The following is a 19,594-nucleotide window of genomic DNA, read 5'->3' as shown; positions in this document are numbered from 1 at the left end:
TTCTGCCTCGGCCCCCAGCCCCGGGGCTCACCTGCGGGCCTCTACCTGGGCCAGAGAGGCCTCGCAGAGATGCAACCCGGCTGCGTGTGCGCGTGCGCACGCGTGCCTGTTGCGGCCGTAGCCCCGCGAAGGCCCCTCGCACGTGGCGCCGATCCAGCTTGAGGCCGCTGGGGGGCCGCACTGGCCCCCGGGGAGGGGGTCCCCTGGACAGAGGAGCCCTTCCAGAGCTGCTCGGGGCGCCTGCCCGGGCTCTTGCCATTTTAAGTGCTCTTTAATACAGGGTGCGGCCAAGGCCACACCTGTTAATTTGTTTAACTAAGACCTGAGTTCAGTCTGATAAAGACACCCGGCTCTCACATCAAGAGTTCCTGCGGTCCACCGCTTGTTCCAGTTCCTGGCTGCGGCTTCCTGCCAGGGCAGGCCTGGGAGGCGGTGGTGATGGCTCCAGTGGGTGGGTTCCTGCCACGCTCCTGGGAGACCTGGGCTCAGCTCCCAGCTCCCGGCTCCAGGTGATCCAGGTCCTGCCTACTGCGGGTATTGGGGGCACGGGAGTAAATAACTTTTTTTAAACCATTTTAAACAAAATCATGAAAAATAAGTAAATAAGTCATCTTAAGGGCTTGTTGAAGACCAGGGCCTGCTGCGCCATGATGAGAGGGACAACTCCTTTTATCTCACCTCTCCAAGCTCAGCTCTCGCTTTGCAGACAACAGGCCCTGGGCCGGGGCGAACAGGTCAGAAGCAGCTCTTAGCATCGACTCCTGTGTGCCAGCACCATCTGCTGTCCCTGCAGAGCCCCAGTTCTGCCCCCTCCCGCTGGCTCTGAGTCCTGGAGGCTGGCCTGGGGGCAGGCAGCATGGGCGGGCATCCTCCTCTCCACTTCCCCTGGGGCAGGGCCCATGAGAGACCAGTGGGAGAATGCTCCTTGTGCAGCCTGTTCCCTCCCGAGACCTTGAGCAGGACAACCTGATACGGAGGGGGGGGGGGGGGACGGGGACGGGGACTTAGGCAGGAGTAAGTTGAGCTCAAATATTGTCTCCCAGCTTCTGTACAGCTCTGCCTTGTAACCCCGCCCCCCTCCCTGCCAGTCTGGTGCATCCACTGTCCCATGGGTGCACCTGTGTCTCACCCGAGATCAGGAGGGAGGAGGCGCATGATGGCCGCGGGGAAGATAAACTCAGCACGGAGGCGCTAGGAAGCTCCCAGAAAGCCTCAGACACACTAAACTCCACCCCATTTGTCTATTCCATTAGGGCGCCACCCCCTGTGTCGTTAGGGAGACTGGTTATGGGGGACACCCTGCTCTTGCTCTTGGCCCATGCGCCATCCTTCTCTGGCCTCCCCTCCCCCCCTCCTTTGCTCATAGCAGCTCACTGAGCCACGCAAGACAGTGGGGTGTCCCACTCTCCCGTGAAAGCATGTCTTCTCTCTCTCGTAAATCCTGCTCTCTCTTCTGCCCTCCATCTATGCCTTCGTTCTTATTTCTGTGGGGCCAGAACCTGGAACCAGCGTTAGGAGATGTAGGCCCATCACACACCCACCGCTAACACCAGTTCCTGCTCTCGAGGACGCCCGGCTGCCCGGTGGTGATTTTCCTTCTGGGGTCTCATTGTCCCTTTCTGGAGCTCGGCACTGGTTGAGGGCCAGCCTGGCTCCCTGAGGCCCTCAGGAACACCGAGGGGCCAGTTGGCACAACAGTGACGGAATGGGGCTCAGCTCTGCACACTGGGTGCCATGGCCGGTGGCCCCTGGCCTGGGACTGCTTCCCACTTGGCACAGGTCCTCTAGGCGGGGGGCCACCTGCCTTCCACCCGTACAGACACGGGAAGACACTCCCATCATTCTCCCTTAAGCAGAGGGACATGCACCTGGCCAAGCCGAAGCATGATCTGTGCTTGCTAGCTTTGGCCATAGGAGAATCTTGCCGAAGTTTGTTTGTTTTTTTTTTTTTCTTTTTTTTTTTGACAGGCAGAGTGGACAGTGAGAGAGAGAGACAGAGAGAAAGGTCTTCCTTTGCCGTTGGTTCACCCTCCAATGGCCGCCACGGCTGGTGCGCTGCGGCCTGTGCACCGCGCTGATCCGATGGCAGGAGCCAGGTGCTTCTCCTGGTCTCCCATGGGGTGCAGGGCCCAAGCACTTGGGCCATCCTCCACTGCACTCCCTGGCCACAGCAGAGAGCTGGCCTGGAAGAGGGGCAACCAGGACAGAATCCGGCGCCCCAACCAGGACTAGAACCCGGTGTGCTGGTGCCGCAAGGCAGAGGATTAGCTTAGTGAGCCGAGGCGCCGGCCTCGCTGAAGTTTTAATTAACTGTGCTGCGCAGTCCTCCCCAGCCTTCCAGACGTTCTGTTGATTCCTCCAATTTACCCCCCTCTCCCTCGCCTTTGCGACTTCTGCTCTTCCCACACTGCGTCATAATGGTCTGGTTGTCTGTTGCCCCACTGAGCCGTGGGGAGTGAGCATCAGCTGGGGCTATTCCCGTCTGCCTGCCATGGGGCTGGGATGAGAGATAAAGTGAGCTCCGAAGTGAACAAAGACTTCTCTTCCAAGGGCACCGTGCAGCTGCAAAGGGTCACACGAACGCTTCTCTTGCAGTGAGTATTGATTTCTTACTTATGGGGAGAAGTTTTTCTCAGAAGTTTCGGACTGTTGGGGCCGGCATCTGATGTCGCTTGGGACACCTGCACCCCACCTTGGAGAGCCTGGGTTCCAGTCCCAGCTCAGCTCCCATCCTAATGCACGCTCTGGGAAGTGGCCATGACGGCTCAAGGACCTGAGCCCCTGCCGTCCACGTGGGCATCTCGGATTGAGTTCCAGGATCCCGGCTTCAGCCTAGCTCAGCTCTAGCTATGGAGGGCGTCTGGGGAGTAAACTAGCAGTTGCAAGACCTCTGCATCTCTCTCTCTCTCTTTCTCTGCCTTTCAAATAAAATGTATATAATTAATTAAAAAAAATGGTGGACTGTCAGGTCGTTCACTGTTTGAAACAGCAGTAGTAAGAATGAAGTCTCCCAGGCTCGCCTGGAGGGCCTGAGCCGCTGGCCCGGAGCCGTGACCCTGACCCTCACGCAGGTGCTGAGCTTTGGATGCACAGTGCAGGCCACAGCGGCTGCAACCTCCTGGTTTCTGAGCAAACAGCTGCAGTTCTGCTTCCCAGGACAGCGTGCACGCTGACCCCTTGCCCTTCGCTGTCTAAATGCTGCCGCCTTTACCCCAAGCTCCCCCCTGCCCGCCCCCACCAGTCCCGCCGGCCTCTTTTCCTTTACTGCGTGATTCTCCTGGTGCGAGGCCTTTGCCACGGGCCAGGGGGCGTGGCTTCCTCACACCCGGCCGGCCCCTGCTGGTCTCGGGTTGGTTGATTGAGGACGGAAACTCGCCCTAGGCAGAGCAGGAGGACCCAGGGAGGGTCCCTGGGCGCCGGCCGCCTGCTGCTCATGTGTTCAGCCTGGGAGTCTGCAGTCAGAGCCGCGTCCCAGGCCTGACCTGCGGATTACTGGTCACCTGGGCAAGTGAGTGTCCCACTTCGGGACCTCCCCGTCTTCCTCTCCAAAATGAAGCGAGATTTCATCAAACATCATCATCTCTCCCTTTCAGCTTGTTGTACTTGTCAGAAAAAAAAATGTCCAAGTTCAGAACTGGATTCAAAGGACTGCTGGGGCCAGGTGTCCGGCTCGTGGTTCAGAGGCCTGTGTCCTTGGGCGTGTCTCGACGCCCACATCCCATATTGGACACCGGTTCAAATCCCGGCTGCTCTGCTTCTAACTCAGTTCCCCATTCATGCCCCCGGGAAAGCAGTGGGAGATGGTCCAGGTGCTTGCGCCCCTGCACCCACGTGGGAGACTTGGACGGAGCTGCTGGCTCCTGGCTTCAGCCTGGTCCATCCCCTGCTGTTGCGGTCATTTGGAGAGTAAACTAGCAGGTGGAAGAAATTCTCTCTCTCTCTCTCTCTCTCTCTCTGTGTGTGTGTGTGTGTGTCTCTCTTTCCTCTCTGTAGCTGTCCTCTCAAATAAATGAATAAATCTTTTTTTTTTTATTTATTGATTTTTTTGACAGGCAGAGTGGACAGTGAGAGAGAGAGACAGAGAGAAAGGTCTTCCTTTGCCGTTGGTTCACCTTCCAATGGCCGCCGCGGCCGGCGCGCTGCAGCCAGCGCACCGCGCTGATCCGATGGCAGGAGCCAGGAGCCAGGTGCTTTTCCTGGTCTCCCATAGGGTGCAGGGCCCAAGCACCTGGGCCATCCTCCACTGCACTCCCTGGCCACAGCAGAGGGCTGGCCTGGAAGAGGGGCAACCGGGACAGAATCCAGCGCCCCGACCGGGGCTAGAACCCGGTGTGCCCGCTAGGCGGAGGATTAGCCTAGTGAGCCGCGGCGCTGGCATAAATGAATAAATCTTAAAAAAAAAGAAGAGGTGTTTGCATCCAAAATTGGAGTACCGGGGTTTCATGCTTGGCTCTGCTCCTGCTTCCTGCTTCCTGCTAATGTGCACCCTGGCTCAATTACTTGGGTTCCTGCCACCCATGTAGGAGTCCTAGATCGAATTCCAGACTCTTGGCTACTGCGGTTATTTGGGGAATGCACTAACAGATGGAAGATCTCTCTGCCTCTCAAATAAATTTTTAAAAATTTTGAAAGCACATTTTAAAAAGAGACCAGTGGGTGTGGTTTCAGGGGGTGCTGCCCCTCTCCAGGGGATTTTTTTTTTTTTTTGATAGGCAGAGTGGATAGTGAGAGAGAGAGAGAGAGAGAGAGAAAGGTCTTCCTTTTGCTGTTGGTTCGCCCTCCAATGGCTGCCACGGCTGAGTGCTGCGGCCTGCGCACTGCACTGATCCGAAGGCAGGAGCCAGGTGCTTCTCCTGGTCTCCCATGGGGTGCAGGGCCCAAGGACTTGGGCCATCCTCCACTGCACTCCCTGGCCACAGCAGAGAGCTGGCCTGGAAGAGGGGCAACCGGGACAGAATCCGGCGCCCTGACCGGGACTAGAACCCGGTGTGCCGGCGCCACTATGTGGAGGATTAGCCTAGTGAGCCACGGTGCCGGCCCTCCAGGGGATTTTAAAGCCCTCTGATTTCATAGTGCTGCACAAATTTGATCGATGTGCCATTGACGAGGCCTATTTATTATTATTTTTTGTTTGGAAGCCAGAAAAAGAGACAGTGACAGAGAGACAAAAGTCTCCCAATTTCTGGTTCACTCCCCAAATGCTTGCAAGAACCAGGGCCAGGCCAGCCAAAGCCAAGAGCCAGGAACTCAGTCCCAGTCTCCCACGTGCGTGGCGGGGACCCAAGCACTGGGGCCATCACCTTCTGCCTCTTAGGTTGCACCTCAACAGGAAGCTGGAATCAGGAGTGGAATAGCCGGGACTCGAACCCGGACACTCTGAGATGGGATGCGAGGATCTTAACCCCTATACCATATGTCCATCCTTGACATTTCTTTTTTTTAATAACTCTAAGGATAGAAGTTAAGTTGTAGAACGCAGATGGGATCAGTTCTTGTTCATAGCAATGCCCATTAATCATGCCTGGCAGAGGTTAGAAATCTCCGTCATTCAAAGTCTTATTTGAACCAGTAACACCTGGTTTCCTGTTAACTAGGGAGCGGGATCAAACCTTTGACACGTATTCATTTCACATGTGTAGGGGAGTCATGATTGCAGCTTTGGAAGGCATCATTCAGCATAATGAAGAGCGAGAACAGGTGTGAAACGTTGGCTCTGCCAGGGACCCTCACGGTAGCTATGATTATCAGTGCATTAGCAGTCTGGGGTGCCAGACAGAATGTGCCAGCATGACAGCGAGGCTGGCTCGGTCAGTCGGGAGCCCAGCCCGAGAGGCGGACCGGGGAGGGGCTGAAGAGGGGCCGCTTCTCCTGGCTGGCTGCAGCATGTCTCGGTCGTGAGCACGGAGCTCTGCCTGGAACAACAGGTGGCACCCATGTCCCGGAGCAGAGGTTGGACAAGCAGCCTCCAGGAGCACCCTTGCAGCCAGACCTGAGGATCTGAGTGCCCCAGGACACCCTCACTCTCCCTGCAGACACGCTCCCTACTTCTGCACACCGGTCTTGTCCTTGTGCGCCCAGCTGGGAACACGGCAGCAGCCCCAAAGTCCCACCCCCACAGCTGTGACCGTGAGAAGGACAGGCTTTTCTGGATTCCAGCCCCAAAGCCTCCTGGGAATTGCTGTGGAACAAGCCCCCAAACCAGTTGGAGGCATTGCCATAGAACCCCCAAACCTGGGTCCGCTCCCTGGGTGTGTACAAAGCCAGTTCCTGACCTCAGGGTGGTGGAAGAAAAGTAGGCATTTGTTGCACAGTGCAGAGCAAGGATTAAGGGTGCAGGTTCCTGAAGCTTGGAGTTGGGGCTGAGAGGTGGTCTTTCAACTTGCGTCCAAGTTCTTGGTTGGTCAGTGGTGCTCATGGCCTCCCTCTGGTTGGTCAGCGATGCCTGCTCTTCAGGGAAATTCTACGAGGCCCAAGTGGGCTTTCCCCTGCCTGGATCTGGCATGCCCCCGAAAGCCAATGACCTTGTGAGTCCAGTGATCACAGCCTTGTAGGGCCGGCCGTGCCGCTCCCTCCACTCAGTGAGTTAATTTTACCTAAGAGGTTGATTTGCTATCAAAATGCGGGGCAAGGACCCTGGGAGCTGAGGGAGGGAGGCAGGGAGACTGGGTTCTGATGGTATCGAGCGTCTGTGGTGCAGGCACCGGGTAGGGGCTCGGCTCCAGGATGCCCCTGCCATGGAAAACTGCAATTCTTGATGGAGCCGCGGCTGCGTAAGGAAAAGATATTTGCCACATGAGGCGCAGCGCGGGACCCAGAGCCGACAGCAGCTCTAGCACTGAGCAGCCGGCAGAAGGTTCCTCATCCGCTGCCTCAGGGCTGGCGTGGAGAGAGAAGTGTCACCGCTTAGAACCCGCCAGATTAGAACCCGCACTGGTCTAGAACAGACCTGGCTGTTGTGGCCATTTGGGGAGTGAACCAGTGGATAGAAGATCTCTCTCTCTCTCTCTCCCTCCCTCTCTCTCTTTCTCTCACTGCCTCATTCCCCCTCTCAGCTGGCAGGGGAGGGACCGAGAATGGGCAGGGCCGAGTATGGGCGGGGCCGTGACTTTTGCAGAGTGCTCAGATAACAAGGGCTTAGATAACAATGGTTGTGGGCCTGGGCGTCATCAGCTTGACGCCAAGGTCTTGCCACCACAGAGGTCAGAATTCAAAGCAAGGGCACCCATAAACACAGAACACAAGTCAGAGCAGGATTTATTCAAGACAGAGACCCAGAACGTAAATTCTCGTGTGAGTGTGGGCCACCTGGCATGGAGAGAGACCCATTGTGAGTGGGCCAGGGAGCTGCCTGTGGGGAGGGGGTGTGGAGAGAAGTCCAAGTAGGGTCCCCAAGACTGTTTAGAGCAAAAGAGGGTCCTCTCCCTCATCCTCAGCCTCTTTTATGAGATAGGGGGTGGTGCCTTAATTGAATAAACAAATGGTTTATTTTTAATTTTTTAATTAATTAATTTTAAAAATATTTATTTATTTGAAAGGCAGTGTTCACTGAGAAGAGGAGGCAGAGAGAGAGGTCTTCCATCCATCCACTGGTTCACTTCCCAGATGGCCACAATGGTTGGAGCTGGTCCAATCCAATGCCAGGAGCCAGCAGCTTTTTCCAGGTCTCCCATGTGGGTGCAGGGGCCCAAGCACTTGGGCCATCTTCTATTGCTTTCCCAGGTGCATTAGCAGGGAGCTGGATGGGAAGTGGAGCAGCTGGGACTTGGATCCACATCCTTATGGGATGCTGGCACTGCAGGCAGCAATTTTACCAGCTACACCACAGCACCGGCCCTGCCACATGGAGTTTAACTTCCATGTTGTTGTCATCATGGCATCTCCTCCTTCCTAGACCTGGATGAAACACAGGTGCATCCTGGGATGGTAGGCATATTAGACTAACAAGTGACAGTATAAAGTTACAATGCAGGGCTGGCAAAAATTCCAGCCCACCTATTTTCTTTTTAAAGGTTTATTTATTTATTTGAAAGTTGGAGTGACAGAGGGAGAGACAGAGGTCTTCTAATTGCTGGTTCACTCCCCAGTGGCTACAATAGCCGAGGCTGGGCCTGGCCAAAGTTAGGAGCCAAGAGCTTCTTCCTGGTCTCCCACGTGAGCAGCAGGGGCCCAAGCACTTGGGCCATCTTCTGCTGCTTTTTTCCCAGGCCATCAGCAGGGATCAGAATTGGAGTAGCAGGGGTGTGGGCTTGTTCTGCAAGGCCCACACTGTTTGGAATGGTGGAGTGACAACGTTCTTCTACAAGAAGCGCTTGAGACAGTTTCAGTGAACATGTCCGTTTATTAACAGTCAGGCACAAGCTTTTACAGGGCAGGCAAAGAGGAGTAGCTAGTTCAGGGTGACAGCACTAATTCTATAGGATAAAGCCGATACTGGTGCTTCTACGCTTCTCCAATCAGCTTGAAGGTCACATAGCCCACATAGCTGTCCAGGTGGTCTTATGGTCTGGGCCACACCCTGGGGCTGTTTTCCTGATTGACAATTACAAGGCCCCTCAACAGGAATTAGGGGTGGGGATAATGTGCCTGGAGTCAGGTCATATGTGGATCTCAGTGTGTTGAGCCCTCGACTAGGGTCTTTCTCGGGAGGTATGGTGTGCCATGCCCTCTTAACCTGCTGCATGGCCTAGGCAGGTAGTCTCCCAGCCAGGCACAGGATCACCCACACAGGGGCTCAAACCAGCTTTGCAGGTGGTGGCTTTACCCTCTATGCCACAACACCAGCTCTACTTCACCTATTTCTGTCTATCTCCCGGCCTCGTTTCCCCATTTCAGAATCAAGGCGGTGAGCATCCTTTATCAGTGAGCCAATGTGCTGGCCTCCTTACAATCTCATTCAAGCCCACAGGAGCCCACTGGCAGGGCACAGGAGCCTTCCTTTGATCCACGGAGCCCAGACAGAGCCCAAAGAGGTCACAGGCTCTGAAGCAGCAGAACCGACTGGAGGCAGCCTGATTCCCACAGCCTTTGTAAGCACATATCTAGCACAGGGGGCTTAACAATGGACTTAAAAGATGAGTGGGGGGTGGACGTTCAGCCTAGTGGTTTAAGTGCCCATGTCGCACATTGGAGCTCTGGCTTCTGGGATGGCTCAAGTAATTGAATTCCTATCATCCACCTGGGAGACTTGGATCGTATTCCTGGCTTCAGCCCTGGCCCAGACCCTGGCCTTGGCAGCCATTTAGGGATTGAGCCAGCCAGCAGGTGAGAGCTTGCTCTCTCTCTCTCTCTCTCTCTCTCTCTTTCCTCTCTCTCTCTTTCTCCCCTTTCTCTCCCCTCCCTCTCTTAAAACAATTAATAAAGGTAAATTGTATTTGGGTACAAAAAACTAAAACTCATGTACACTTTTTCATTATACACACTTTCCATGAACTTTTTGTTTAAACCCTTCGCTTTTTTTTTTTAAAGATTTTTTATTTCTTTTACTTGAAAGAGTTACACACAGAGAGAAGAGGCAGAGAGAGAGAGATAGAGAGAGAGAGAGAGAGAGAGAGAGAGAGAGAGGTCTTTTATCTCCTAGTTCACTCCCCACATGGCTGCAACTGCTGGAGCTGCACTGATCCAAAGCCAGGAGCCTGAAGCTTCATCAGGGTCTCCCACTCGGGTGCAGGGGCCCAAAGACTTGGGCCATCTTCTACTGCTTTCCCAGGTCACAGCAGAGAGCTGGACTGGAAGTGCAGCAGCCAGGTCTCAAACTGGCACCCATATGGGATGCTGGCGCTTCATGCCAGGGCTTTAACCCGCTGCACCACAGCACTGGTCCCAATCATGAACATTTTTAAAAAAGGTTTATTTATTTTATTCATAAGACAGGGTTACAGGGGCTGGCACTGTGGCTTAGTGGGTCAAGCCACCACCTGCAGTGCCAGCATCCCATGTAGGTGCCAGTTTGTGTCTTGGCTGCTCCACTTCCTATCCTGCTCTCTGCTATGGCCTGGGAAAGCAGTAGAAGATGCCCCAAGTCCTTGAGCCCCTGAACCCGCGTGGGAGACCTGGAAGAAGCTTGGCTCCTGGCTTTGGATTGGCACAGCTCTGGCTGGTGCAGCCATCTGGGGAGTGAACTAGACTTCTCTCTCTCTCTGCCTCTCTGTAATTCTGCCTTTCAAATAAATAAATAAATCTTAAAAAAATAAAAAAGATAGAGTTACAGAGAGGGAGAGACACAGGTCTTCCCACAGATCTTCCATCTGCTGGTTCATTCCCCAAATGGCCACAATGGCTGGAGCTGAGTCGATCCAAAGCCAGGAGCCAGATGCTTCTCTGGGTCTCCCTTGTGGGTGCTTGGGCCATCCTCCACTGCTTTCCCAGGCCATAGCAGAGAGCTGGATTGGAAGTAGAGCAAGCCGGGACACAAATCGGCGCCCATATGGGATGCTAGCACCTGCAGCTGGGGCTTTAATCCGCTGTGCCCACAGCGCCAGCCCATTTTGCTTAGTTTTAAATTCTGTGCTATCTGGTTGAAAGTGGGAGCTCTTTACTGCTTTTTGGCTTTTTGCTCAACTGACCTTGCTTTTTCTCTCCCATGGGCTCTAACAGCAGCAGAAGCAGACCTGAATCAGGGTTTCATGCAAAACCTGGCATTGGCACGTGGCAGCAGTTTCTTCTTGGAGCTGCTGCCTGCTCTTAGACTGGGGAACACCAAAGATGTGTCGGCTACTTTCTTAATTTTTTAAATTTTTTTTTTTTGACAGGCAGAGTGGACAGTGAGAGAGAGAGACAGAGAGAAAGGTCTTCCTTTGCCGTTGGTTCACCCTCCAATGGCCGCCGCTGCAGCCGGCGCACCGCGCTGATCCGATGGCAGGAGCCAGGATCCAGGTGCTTTTCCTGGTCTCCCATGGGGTGCAGGGCCCAAGCACCTGGGCCATCCTCCACTGCACTCCCTGGCCATAGCAGAGAGCTGGCCTGGAAGAGGGGCAACCGGGACAGAATCCGGCGCCCTGACCGGGACTAGAACCCGGTGTGCCGGCGCCGCAAGGTGGAGGATTAGCCTATTGAGCCACGGCGCCGGCCAATGTCGGCTACTTTCTGTCAAGCGATCTTCTCTCTAAACTCAGGGGGAGCCCACTCTCAGATCTGAGGATAGAGCAGGAAGGCTCTCTCCCTCCTCTCGCTCCTTAGCAATGCGTATTTTTAAACACCCTTCAGATCAGACAGTGGTTAGCTGTCAGGTTTAACTGCAAGGCTGAGGAACACTCCAAACCACACAGCTCACAATCGGCGCTTTGTTCTCCGGCACAGCAGAGTTGAGAGAAACCCAGTCCTCCCCAGCCAGTTGTGACAATGAAAAAGTTAACAAGTCTTAGGTTTCAAAGGTTTCTTTGGATAGGTGCCTCTTTTTATAGGAACACGGAGTTGTTGTTCCCTTCCTGTATATCTGGAACATTGCCGTGGCTTTGGTCATCGGCTGCTCTGTTCCTTGGGGCTTGCCTGCTAGGAATCTGGAAGGGCTACTGTGCACAGCACCTAAAACTGCCATTGAGGGGCTAGTGCTGTGGTGCAGCAGGTAAAGCCACTGCCTGCGACACAGACATCCCATATGGGTGCCAGTTCATGTCCTGGCTGCTCCACTTCCAGTCCAGCTCCCTGCTAATGTAACTGGGGAAGCAGCAGAAGATGGCCAAAGTGCTTGGGCTCCTGCACCTACATGGGAGACCTGGATGAAGCTCCTGGCTTCTGCCTGGCACAACCCCAGTCGTTGCAGCCATTTGGGGAGTGAACCAGTGGATGGAAGACCTCTGTTTCTTTCTTTTTTTTTTTTTAATTTTTTTTTTTTTGACAGGCAGAGTGGACAGTGAGAGAGAGAGAGACAGAGAGAAAGGTCTTCCTTTTGCTGTTGGTTCACCCTCCAATGGCCGCCGCGGCCAGCGCGCTGCGGCCGGCGCGTCTCTGTGCTATTCTGCCTTTCAAATAAATAAAATAAATCTTAAAACAACAACAACAAAAAAACGTGTTCACATACAGGTTTGTGTGTGTGCACACGCATGTGCAGATGTAGGTTTTCATTACATTTGGATAATTATGTAGAAATGAGGTCACATGGAAAACCCATATCTAACTTTAAAAGAAACTGTCCAACAATTTTCCAAGGTGGCTGTCCTATTCTGCACTCTTAGCAACAATGTATACAAGATCCAGTTACCCACCCACCTCCGCATTCTCACCAGCATCTGATGTAGTCTCTGTTGCTTCTGTGTGTGTTTAGTCATGCTGATAGGTGGTACTAGTGATATTTTATTGTAGTTTTAATTGGTATTTTCCTAAGATCCAATGATGTTAAGTATGCCTTTATGTTCTTATTTGCCACTTATTTGTCTTTTTAAAAAGATATATTTATTGATTGCTTAAAAGGCAGAGTGTGAGAGGAGACAGAGACAGAGACAAGAGACAGACACAGAGAGATTGATCTTCCATCCGCTTGTCTACTCCCCAAATGAAATTCCACCCGGGTCTCTCACATGGGTGGCAGAAGCCCAAGCATTTGGGTCATCATCCATTGCTTCTCAGGGGCTTTGCAGGGGGCTGGATTGGAAGTGGAGCAGCTGGACCTTGAACTGGGGCTCAGAGTCAGGATGCTGGTGTCCCAAGAGGTGGCCCAACTCCCTGTACCGTAACCTGTACCCATGTTTATTTTTTAAAGGAGTTTTAAAATTTCTTGTATTTTTAATTATTTGAAAGGCAGACATTGATATATATAGAGAGAGACAGAGACATCCTGGACAGAGAGAGGTCTTCCATCTGCTGGTTCACTCCCCAAATGCCTGCAATAGTTTGGGCTGGGCCGTGTCAAAGCCAGAAGCCCAGAACTCAGTCAGCGTCTCCTAATGGGTGGCAGGAACTCAAGTATCGAGCCATCCCTGCTGCTCCCCGCATGCGCAGTATCGGGAAGCTGGAATCAGACGCAGGGCTGGGACTGAAACCCAGGCGCTTGATACAGCAGCTTGCCTGAGCCAAACGCACATTCCCGTCTGCACCCCTCTATGGTGAAGTGACTGTTGACATTTTAACCACCGAAACAGCAAGGTGTGGGGGCTGGCATGGGGCGAAGCAGGTTAAGTTGCTGTTTGTGAGGCTGGCACCCCATATAGGCACTGGTTCCAGTCCTGGCTGCTCCTCTTCCAATCCAGCTCCCTGCTAATGTGCCTGGGAAAGCAGTGGAGGATGGCCCGAGTGCTTGGGCCCCTGCCACCTTATGTGGGAGACCTGGATGGAGTTCTTGACCCCTAACTTCACCTTGGCCCAGCCCTGGCTGTTGCAGCCATTTGGGGAGTGAACCAGTACATGGAAGATCTCTCTCTCTCTCTGATTCTCTGTTTTCCTCTGTTCTTTTCTCTCTCTGCCTTTCAAACAAATAGATAAAAAAAAGAGCTTTTTTTTTTTTTTAATGTATTCTGTGAATTCTTTACATCTTCTGGGGACAAGCCTTTGTCAGACATGTGATTTGCAACAATTTTTCTCTGGTTTTTGGCTTTTCTTTTCATTCTCTTATCTATACCTTTTGTTAAAAAAAATTTAAAATATATTTATTTACTGACAGAGGTTGTGGACTCAAAAGTCTTCCATAGCCTAGGCAGCTCATGACAAGAGCCTTGGGTGGTCACTGATGTTGTACATAGAGTGTTAATTGTTAAATTAACAATAGGAGTCACTGTGCACTTACTCCCCATGTAGGACCTCTGTCCGTAATAAGTTGTGCTATGAGAATTAACTGCAAAACTTGTTCTCAAACAGTTTTTTATATTTTGTGTGTGTGTGTGTGTGTGTGCGCGCAAATTGTTGAAATCCTTACTTAGCATAGAGTTGGTCTTATGTATACAAAATTAATTGAAAATGATTTTTTTTTTTTGGCCAGGCAGAGTTAGATAGTGAGAGAGAGAGAGAGATAAAGAGAAAGGTCTTCCTTTTCTGTTGGTTCACTCCCCTAATGGCCGCTGTGGCTGGTGCTCGATCCGAAGGCAGGAGCCAGGTGCTTCTCCTGGTCTCCCATGGGGTGCAGGGCCCAAGCACCTGGGCCATCCTCCGCTGCCCTCCTGAGCCACAGCAGAGAGCTGGCCTGGAAGAGGAGCAGCTGGGACTAGTACCCAGCGCACCAACTGGGACTAGAACCCGGTGTGCCGATGCCGCAGGTGGAGGATTAGCCAAGTGAGCCATGGCACTGGTCTGAAAATGAATTTTTAAAAGATTTATTTTTTATTTGAAATTCAGAGTTACACACAGAGAGAAGGAGAGGCAGAGAGGGAGAGAGACAGAGACAGAGAGAGAAAGAGAGAGAGAAAGAGAGAGAGAGAGAGAGAGGTCTTCCATAAGCTGGTTCACTCCCCAGTTGGCTGCAATGGCCAGAGCTGTGCCAATCCGAAGCCAGGAGCCAGGAACTTCTTCTAGGTCTCCAACATGGGTGCAGGGGCCCAAGGACTTGGGCCGTCTTCCACTGCCTTTCCAGGCCATAGCAAAGAGCTGGATTGGAAGTGGAGCAGGCGGGACTCGAACTGACACCCATATGGGATGCCTGCACTGCAGGCAGCAGCTTTACCCACTATGCCACAGCACCGGCCCTGAAAATGATTCTTAATGGAGAATGGGACTGGCAAGGGGAGAGGGAGGAGGGGAGGAGGGGTGGGAGTGTGGGTGGGAGGGCGGGCATGGTGGCAAGAATAACTATAACCCTAAAGTGGTACTTATGAAATTTGTATTCCTTAATGTCGCTCCCCCTCTTCGCGGAGGAACGACACTAAACCCTGCCTAGGCTTCATATCCGAGTCATGGCACCATTATGTCGCTCCTCCTCTTCGTGGAGGAACGACACAGGACCCTGCGCTGTTCTTTTGTCTGCTCGGCCCTTCCCGGGTTGGCTACCGTCCCTTCCACCTCCGTGGAAGGGCGGTTCCCCCTAGCCACTTTCCCCACTTCCGTGGGGGAGCGGCACACCACCGGCCGGCTCTCTCGGGGGCTGCACAGGTGTTCCTTCAGATAGATGTTCCCTTTAGATGTTCCCTTTAGATGTCCCTTAGGTGCATGTTGTCTCTCTCCTCCTTTATAGTCCTCTTCCACCAATCCCAACTCTGCTACCCACACGCCGAGTACGCTGCTCTCCTCCAATCAGGAGCAGGTCCTACAGTTTATTGGTTGAACTGGAGGCAGCTGTGTAGAAGCTGTTTCCTCCTCTCCCAGCGCCATATTGTGGGAGAGCAGATGCATAAAATAAGTCTTAATTCCAGTAACTTAGTCTAGTCCGAGTTGCTCCCCACACTTAAAAATAAATTTAAAAACTGTTTTGAATGGCAAAAAAAAAAAAGAAAACAAAAAATGTATTTATTTGAAAGGCAGAATAACACACAGAGAGAGGGACACACACACAGGAAGAGAGAGATACAATCTTCCATCTAATGGTCTACTCCCCAGATAGCCACAATGGCCGAGGCTGGGCCAGGTTGATGCCAGGAGCCAGGCGTTCCATTCATGTCTCCCACACAGGGGCAGGGACCCAAGCACTGGGCCATCTTCCATGCTTCTCCATGCACGTTGGCGGGAGCTGGATCAGAAGCAGAGCAGCTGGGACTCCCATACTGGAAGTCTCCCATATTGTGAGCCGCAGGTTAACCTGCTTCACTGTAACGCTGGCCCCTGACACTGATTTTCACCTGAGTCCCAAGTCAGCCTCCTGGTTTCCAGAACTGAAGACAGTAAATATGCATTGTTTTAAGCCACTAAGTTTATGGTTATGTTTTATAGCAGCAATAAGGAACTAATTTAGGAAACCAATCAGACTGAAGGCTCCACTGAAATGCCTTTGCGCTGTGTCAAAGATCAATTGGTTATTTTCATGCTGAACGATTTCTACACTGTCTAATCTGCTCCATTTTTCTACGTGCCAATACCACACTGATACGTCTTTTGTCAGTATTACACTGATACGTCTTTTGTCAGTATTACACTTTTTTTTTTTTAACCTGTCTCGAGTTCTCTTTCCCAGCTTCCTATCTTCAGGATTCGAAACGTCGGTCAACGGGGAAGGAAGCAAATGGGTAGGAACCACGCCCTCCCAGCCATCTATTGCCGAGCTACCAACGAGCGCCAGGTGTGGACCAACTCACGCAGTGCGTGCCCCGGGAGCCGGGGCAGTGCAGCCGGCTGGGTTTCTGGCTCAGGATCTCTCAGGGGGTCGCAGATGTCGCAGGGCGCCACAGCTGACCCTCCGTGGTCGCGGTCTCTCCTGTGGCTCTTCACTGGCCTCAGATATCTGCTCCCAGGCGTGGCTTCGTGCCACCTCCGTGGGCTCCTCCCCAGGCTGCCGAGAGGCCGTGGGATGTGGCAGCTGCTTCCCCGCAGCGAGCCATCAGAGGATTCCGGGGGAGACGCAGAGAGAGAACCTGCTCACCTCAGGCAGGAGCCACTGTTTCTTATAACTTGACCTTGGCTCTCACATCGCCTCTGCCGTGTTCTGTTCACTAGGGGTGGGTCCCCAAGTCCAGCTCGCGCTCAGAAGGGAGGAACCATGCTTTTGAAGAGAGGTGCATCACAGAATTGTAGACGTATCTTTGAGAGGCAGAAAAACAAAGACAACTGGACAAAGAGAGCTCCCATCATTGGCTCACTTCCCAGATGCCTTCACGGCGGAGGCTAGGTCAAGCCAAAGTCGGGCACTCCGTCCAGGTCTCCTGTATGGGTGGCAGAGACCGAATTACTTGAGCCGTCACCTGCCGCCTCCTAGGGTTGACATCAGCAGGAAACTCGGGAGTGGAGCCAGGACTTGAACCCAGCTCTCTGGTGTAGGATGGGAGTGTCTCAGCTGCTGGGCCCCTGTGCACCCCAGACATATCTGAAATCATCATGATCTGCCTTTCGCTGCGATTATCTGTATCCTTGCCACCTGCAAAACGCACCTGTCCAGCTCAAGGAGCGTGTGGTCCCCTCCTGCACCTGTACACCTGCTAACCTCCTCCTGTGACTGTCTCCACTGTGTGTGGGCTGAAAGAGACTCTTCAGGTGTAGTTCCTGGCAGGCAGCGCGCTGAGACCCACCCCTCTGGCCCATGAAGCTGGAGACACTGCTGTCTGCCCCTTCCCACACCACACGATGGTGAGAGAGAGAGAGGCGTCCCATTCAAAAAGGAGACTGCTGGGGGCAGCATGGTCAGAAGCCGGAGTGACCCTGAACTCCAGCGGGGCCAAGCTGCATGCTCCCCCTCTGGGCCAAGCGCCGGGAGCTGTCTCTGTGGCTGCTGGCTGCCTTCCCCGCCCCCCTGGCTGTGCCCTCTCAGCCTGCCAGCCCCTTTCACAACAGGGAGCATGCATTTACTCCACTCCCTAATCCAAGTTCATAAATTATTCTAGCATGCTTATTTATTTATTTTAAGATTTATTTGAAAGGCAGAGAGCGAGAGAGAGCAAGTGAGAGAGAAAGAGAGAGAGAGAGAGAGATATCTGCCATCTTCTGGGTCACTCCCCAGATGGCTGCAATGGCCAGGGCTGGGCCAGAAAGAAGCCTGTGGCCAGGAGCTTCTTCTGGGTTTCCCACGTGGGTGCAGGGGCCCAAGGACTTGGGCCATCTTTCACTGCTTTCCTAGGCCATAGCAGAGAGCTGGATCGGAAGTGGAGCAGCCGGGACTCGAACCAGTGCCCATATGGGATGCTGGCACTGCAAGCGGGGGCTTAACCTACTACCCCATGGCACCTGCCCCTCCAGCATGTGTTGTTTTTTTTTTTTTTTTCAAAGTGATTCTGCACCAGTTCCCTTCAGGAGGCCTTTTGTATAGCTTGCTGTCTCTCTGGCGCCCGCCCTCTCTGTGCTATGAGAGAGACCGTGGCCAGGCTAGCCTGCTGCAGTACGAGTGGCCGGATGGAGGAGAGAGCCCTGGTGCCCAGCCAAGCCAGCCTACATCATCCAGCATTCCAATAAGTGAGGCCTAGCCAGGCTCATCATGGGAAAAACGGATTCAGACTTCCTGGAGGTAATTCTTTTTTTTTTTTTTTTTTTTTTTTTTTTTTGACAGGCAGAGTGGACAGTGAGAGAGAGAGACAGACAGAAAGGTCTTCCTTTGCCGTTGGTTCACCCTCCAATGGCCGCTGTGGCCAGCGCACCACGCTGATCCGAAGCCAGGAGCCAGGTGCTTCTCCTGGTCTCCCATGGGGTGCAGGGCCCAAGCACTTGGGCCATCCTCCACTGCACTCCCGGGCCACAGCAGAGAGCTGGCCTGGAAGAGGGGCAACCGGGACAGAATCCGGCGCCCTGACCGGGACTAGAACCCGGGGTGCCGGCGCCGCAGGCGGAGGATTAGCCTAGTGAGCCGCGGCACCGGCCCTGGAGGTAATTCTTTAGTACCCGAGCCACATGGACAACATTCTGAGGAAATAATTCATGTACGAGGTTATTTAAAGAACATTTTGGGGGCTGGCCTTGTGGTGCAGTGGGCTAAGCTACCACTGGTGGTGCCAGCCCCCCATATCAGAGCAGCAGTTGAAGTCCTGGCTGCTCTGCTCCTGATCCAGCTTCCTGCTAACGCACCTGGGAGAGCAGAGCGAGGACGGCTCAGGTGCCCGGACCCTCCACCAGGTGAGAGACCCGGATGGAGTTCTGGGCTCCTGGCACTGGTCTAGAACAGACCTGGCTGTTGTGGCCATCTGGGGAGTGAACCAGTGGATAGAAGTTCTCTCTCTCTCTCTCTCTCTCTCTCTCTCTCTCTCTCTCACCGCCCCATTCCCCCTCTCATCACTCTGCATTTCAAATAAACCTTAAAGAACACTTTTCCCATAATAGCCCAAGTCTGAAACACCCTGGTGTTCATCAGTAGCAGGATGGCTGGATTGGGGTTCGTACCACAGTGAGTTACTCTGGAATGGCTACAGATGGTGCTACAGCTGGAGGGAAACTGTCCATTCTGAGGTCTTTGGAGGACCCAGCAAGGCTGAAGGCATTATATGTCCCATAGCCGGAGCCCTGTTTTTTGAAGAAAATCAGATACAACTGTGTCTCTGCATAGCCAAGTGCCTGGAAGGATCCAAGTGTAAACGACAGGCTCTGTGTGTGTGTGTGTGTGTGTGTTTTTAAGATTTATTTTATTTATTTGAAAGCGAGAGTTAGAGAGGTAGAAACAGAGAGAGAGGTCTTCCATTCACTGGTTCACTCCCCAGATGGCCGCAACGGCCAAAGCTACGCCGATCCGAAGTCAGGAGCCAGGAGATTCTTCTGGGTCTCCCATGTGGGTGCAGGGGTCCAAGGACTTGGGCCATCTTCCACTGCTCTCCCAGGCCACAGCAGAGAGCTGGATCGGAAGAGGAGCAGCCGGGACTCGAACCAGTGCCCATATGGGATGCCAGCCCCTCAGGCCAGGGCTTTAACCTACTGCGCCACAGCTATGGCTCCTGGTTTTTGTTTGAGGGAGGGGTTATATATGAGTTTCCAGTTTCTATTTTACAATTTTGTGCATGTAAATCTTTAAATGTGGGCATCTATTATAGTAAAATTAACAATGAAAACAATGATATAGTCCCGTCTTGGAAAATATTAATATATTGCATGTGTAGCTATATTGCAAAGCTGCATG

Source organism: Oryctolagus cuniculus, chromosome 4, assembly GCF_051225735.1.
Source record: "Oryctolagus cuniculus isolate XC-2025 breed Fujian yellow rabbit chromosome 4, ASM5122573v1, whole genome shotgun sequence".
Lineage (NCBI taxonomy): Eukaryota > Metazoa > Chordata > Mammalia > Lagomorpha > Leporidae > Oryctolagus > Oryctolagus cuniculus.
Note: the sequence above shows the minus strand (reverse complement) of the source record.